At 47.7% G+C, this 5,468-nt stretch overlaps 1 protein-coding gene across 1 annotated transcript in view; it reads right to left on the bottom strand.

Moving 5' to 3' along the window:
- TXLNA (taxilin alpha) overlaps positions 1–1,052 on the bottom strand; it is a 22,842-nt gene extending 21,790 nt beyond the window's left edge. Inside the window, exon 1 of the mRNA XM_017857003.1 lies at positions 243–1,052. The gene's annotated coding sequence lies outside the window, so the exon portion shown is untranslated. The remainder of the gene's footprint in view (positions 1–242) is intronic.
- Between the last annotated feature and the right edge of the window lie 4,416 nt (positions 1,053–5,468).

Raw genomic sequence — 5,468 nt, 5'->3', positions numbered from 1 at the left:
CCCGGCGCCGGCGCCGCCCCCGCCCCTCAGGCCCCACGTGCGCCCCCGCGCGCGCAGCCACCCACGCCCCGTGCGCCCTCCAGCCTCGAGGCACGCCCGCGCATGCGCACCCCCCCAGGCAGCCTCCCCCCGCGCCCGCCGCCGGCCCACGCGCGGAGTTGGCGTGATTTCCCCACAGGCCGAGAACATCCCGGCCCGCACACCCTCAAATAGTCTCGCCCAATGGCCGCCACGGCACGTACCTCACCGCCGACGTCCGACGGCTTCCCCAGCTCTGGCCTCGCACCGGAAACCCCGAGTAACCGCTGCCGGCGAGCCGCCTGCTCCCGCCTCAGCCAATCAATAGCCGGCGCCGGCGCGGAGCTTGCTGGGAAGGACGAAGCGAGGGCGGCCTCGGAGGCGGGCGCGCCGGGAGGGCGGGGCAGGGAAAAGACTACGCGTTCCTCCCTACACAGGGGCTCCCCGCAGATCCCAAAGTGCATAAGGGGCTGTAGTCCTCCGAGTCCAAAAGGAGCCCGTCATTCTGCACGAGTGCCCACGTCAACCTTGTTTCTATCTCGCAGAAGCTATGTTTCAACTCCCAAAGCCTTTGCGCCTGGCTATTGTTTCCTGCAGGCCTCCATCAAACCTTCCTCCCTGGCCGTGAACAAATGTGACTCCATCCAGGAACTCCGAGGACTCGGGAAGAGGGATAAGAGTCCTGGACTGAGACTCAGGAGACCCACACTCCAGTCCCAACTTCATCACGGATTTGCTGTGTGGCTGGACGTTCTTTTCTCTCTCTGGGCCTCGATGTCCTTCCGAAGGAGGCTTTTAATAACAGTAACAGTTCCTTGAACGCTTACTGTGTGCTTTCCCAGTATCTAATAGCTTGGTTCTCATAACCACTCAGAAATAACTACTATCTGTTATCCCCATTTTACGGAAAAGGACAGTAAGAGAAAGGTTAGGTAACTTGTCCAAGGTCACATGGATAGTGAGTGGTTAAAACAGGGATTCAAAACGTAAGTCTGACACCAGCACCCAGGTAACTACTCGGCTACCCTATCTTTTACCCAGAAGAAACACTACCACAGCAGGTTTCCCTGAGGCAGTCAAGGTAACTTGTGAAAGTAGGTCATATTTTCCCCTCTCCATTACCGTTTTGGCAGTCAGTTCCTCAGGAAGGTGCTGAGTTAGGCTTCAGGCATATTCATGAGCCTTTTCTCTACCCGACACTCTACAAAGTCTCACTGGGGTTAAAGTAGGAAAAAACCCCACAATTCTCTACACGTGAGATCACAATTCTGTATCCTCATTGTTTCTGGATAATGAAGTCAAACCCAACAATCCTGGTGCCTAGACTTTGAAGCCTAAGAGGTTTGGCTTTTGCCAAACCCAAAATTTTTTGAGGCCCAGTTCAAAGGTCACTTCAGAACCTTCCCAGTGCTCTGCAATCCGTACTTGCTCCCTAGGTCTGCAGAGTTCTGTTACAGCATTAGCAGTGAGGTGTTGAAATTACTATTTGCTTATAAGTCAGTTAATTTTGCAAGAACTGTTGGCTAAATATTCTAGTCCCAGAGCCTCGCATCAGACTGTGGGTAGAGAAGATTGTTAACTGTTGTACTAATTGAGCGTTGGTTTAGGGCTGTTAGGATGTTAAATATTTCCCCCAAAGGCTCAGTGAAAGACTTCAGAGCAGTGCATTTTGGATTTCAGATTTTCAGATTAAGGAAGCTCAACCGGTAGAGTTTGAGAAAATCCCAAATTCGAAACACTTCTGGTCCCAAGCATGTTGGATAAGAGATATACAACTTGTAGTATAATGATGGAACTGAGGCTCAGAAAGATTTGGAATCTAGGTGTCCTGAAACCAAGGCCCTGATTATTTCTAGAAAAGCATTCTGGAACTCTCTTGAGGAGGCACCATATAAATCAGGCCTTGATACATTTTCATATAGAGGGTGGTGAGATAAAGAACATAAAAATGTATGCCTGGGGTGAAGGGTAGAGGATTAGTGGAAGGCCAACAATAGCCTAGAGGGGCCGGCTAGGTAATGAGAACAGGCAAGAATATTTGACAGAAATAGGGGTTAACAAGTTACTTTCTCCTTTGCTATAAACAATATATAGCAACAATATTAGCACCTGCCAGATTGAGAGAGAGGTGGTGATTGCAGTAAAATACAGCAGCTCTTGCACATTGTTACCAAGCAGAAACTCAGGCCGGGTAGGGCCAGATAGTATTTTTCTTTTTTGTAGATGGGTTTTACTCGGCTGCTGGGGCTGGAGTGCAGTGATCATTATAGCTCACTGCAGACTCGACCACCTGGACTCAAGTGATCCTCTTGCCCCAGCCTCCCAAGTAGCTAGGACTACAGGTATGTGCCACCACAGCCAGCTTTTAAATTTTTTTGTAGAGACAGGTCTCACTATGCTGCCCAGGCTGGTCTTGAACTCCTGGCCTCAAGTGATCCTCCTGCCTTGGCCTCCCAAAGGGTTGGGATTACAGGCATGAGCCAAAGAGCTTGGCCTCTTTTTAAAAATGGATACTTCATGACAGTCTTTTTCCAGACAGACATTTCTTGAGTTTTTAAAAAAATGTTGGCAACTAATTCAAACTTAAACACTCCGCCAAGCAAAACCTTCCTGTGGGTTCAATAAACTTTCTGGCTGCTTGTCTGTAATCTATGTTTTAGGAATTGATCTAAACTGAAAGGAGGAGTCTGTGAATTATTTGATCTTAAGAGGTTCAGGCCAGGCACGATGGCTCATGCCTGTAATCCCAGCACTTTGGCGGAGGCAGGCGGATCACCTGAGATCAAGAGTTCAAGACCAGCCTGGCCAACGTGGTGAAACCGTCTCTACTAAAAATACAAAAATTAGCTGGGCGTGGTGGTGGGCGCCTGTAATCCCAGCTACTTGGGAGGCTAAGGCAGGAGAATTACTTGAACCCGGGAGGCAGAGGTTGCACTGAACCAAGGTCACGCCATTGCACTCTAGCCTGGATGCCAAGAATAAAAACCTCCGTTTCAACAACAAAAAAAAGTTTCGAAGGGCTGTAGAGTAGTGCTGATGACAGTAAGTCAAAATCATTTAGAAAAACTCTAGAAAATGCAAACTGAACTACAGTGACAGCCACAGCTCAGTGGTTGCTGGAGGTGGGGCAGAAAGGAGGGATTCTCAAGCAGGAAGCTTATGGCTTATGAAGATCATAGATATATTCACTATCTTGTGGTTTTTTTTTTTTTTGTAGACGGAGTCTCGCTCTGTCAACCAGGCTGGAGTGCAGTGGCCGGATCTCAGCTCTGGGTACCAGAGCGCCAGCCACCTCGCCCGGCTAGCTTTTTTGTATTGTTTTAGTAGAGACGGGGTTTCACCGTGTTAGCCAGGATGATCTCGAACTCCTGACCTCGTGATCCGCCCGTCTCAGCCTCCCAAAGTGCTGGGATTACAGGCTTGAGCCACCGCGCCCGGCCCTTGTGGTTGTTTTATGGGTGCATATGTGTTTCAATTTATCAAAGTGTATATACTTTAAATATGTACAATTTATTGTGTCAGTTATATTTCAATAAAGCCGATGAAAAAAACTTTACAGCAGGTACAAGTTGGTACAACTCTTATTTCCACTGTTAAGCTACAAGTTTAAATACCTCCTTATTCTCTTCCCCCAAATCCAGTCTAGGGTCACTCCAAACCAAAGAAGACAATTTAGAACTTTGCAACAGGTTTTTATTTTTGCTTTATATCTATTACAGTGTTTGAAACCTAAAGAAATACATTTTCTCTTCAAATTTGGATGTGTATATAAATAACATTTGTCTGGACTCAGCACACTCAATGCCATGGTTTCTTGGCCTACGTATGCTCTGAAATCAAGCTGTGTCTGTCTACCCAGGGGCCCTGAGAACATGGAAAATAGACAGAGTTTATAGTTATTAGAAAATAAAAGCAAATGAATTTGCAAAGAAAAACCAGTGAGAAGGATTAGATTCATCTTCCAAGGGTCCATAGCTGGTAACTCAAGCCATTCTTGGGGGATATCCAGTCTCTTGAGTGGCTGGGACTCCATTACCCACTTTCCTTCTTTAATAGGTCAAAGGCAATTCCCACAAAAGCTGGCTAAAAAAGCCGACACCCAACTTCAGAGTCTGAGGGTTCATGAAGATGTGGACTTTTTTTTTTTTTTTTGAGACAGAGTCTCACCCTGTCACCCAGGCTGACGCAATCTTGGCTCACTGCAACCTCTGCCTCCTGGGTTCAAGAGATTCTCCTGCCTCAGCCTCCCGTGTAGCTGGGATCACAGGTGCCCACCCAGTCACCCGGTAATTTTTTTTTTCTTTTTTTAAGTAGGGATGGGGTTTCACTATGTTGGCCAGGCTGGTTTTGAACTCCTGACCTCAAGTGATCCACCTGCCTCGGCCTCCCAAAGTGCTAGGATTATAGGCATGAGCCACCATGCCCAGCTGAAGATGTGGATTTTTTTTTTTTTTTTTTTTTTTTTTTTTTTTGAGACAGAGTCTCGCACTATCACCTGAGCTGAAATGCAGTTGCATAATCTTGGCTCACTGCAACCTCCACCTTCTGGGTTCAAGTGATTCTCCTGCCTCAGCCTCCCAAGTAGCTGGGATTACAGGCGTCTGCCACCACGCCCAGCTAATTTTTTGTATTTTTAGTAGAGACGAGGTTTCACTATGTTGCCAGGCTGGTCTCAAACTCCTGACCTTGTGATCCGCCCACCTCGGCCTCCCAAAGTGCTGGGATTACAGGCGTGTGCCATCGCGCTCGGCCAGATGTGGACTCTTTAAGGACATGCTCTGAGTCCGAGGTAGGATCTCTGAGAGCTTACTTCCTTCAGTGCCCCCCAGGACACGGCATATATAACAGTTACAAGAGAACAGGGCTGGGGTTCAGCAGCAGGGTTCAGGTATGAGCTTATGTGGACATCAGAAGTCAGGCTGGCCCAAAAGCAGCTAGGCAGGCCACTGAAGATATGCTACATAAACCTTTTCCCATGGTGTTCTGGGCCTAATATGTAATGCTGCCTCTTCTAACTCTCAGTCAGCTTAGGTTCTGCACGTAGCCCAGACCTGAAGCAAAGTGCCCTTGCAGAGAAAAAAGTAACAGCTTGAATTCACAGATTTGGTTGGTCTTGACCTCAAATTCTTCCTTTGCCACAGTCTAAATCAGGGTATGGGGCTAGAGGACAGATAATGAGAGACTGAATCATTTATGAAGGCCTTGGCCAAAGAGCAGCTAGTGCCCACTACATGGACCCCAGTAGGGCCAAATTCTCAACTTGTTGGCTTACCAAAAGAATGAAAAAGCTCAAACAGAAAACATACTGGACAAGGTTGGTCTAGAACATGCAATCCTAAATGGCTATGGAAGAAATTTATTCTGAGCAATATCTCAGTCTCACACTCACTAAAGGGTAGTTCTATCAGGGAGATGTTTACCATGGTTTAGTGCACCAAGCTCTGCACCGC

Source organism: Rhinopithecus bieti, unplaced genomic scaffold (genome assembly GCF_001698545.2).
Source record: "Rhinopithecus bieti isolate Rb0 unplaced genomic scaffold, ASM169854v2 scaffold_44592, whole genome shotgun sequence".
Taxonomy (NCBI): domain Eukaryota; kingdom Metazoa; phylum Chordata; class Mammalia; order Primates; family Cercopithecidae; genus Rhinopithecus; species Rhinopithecus bieti.
This window is presented reverse-complemented; position numbering and strand designations above follow the sequence as displayed.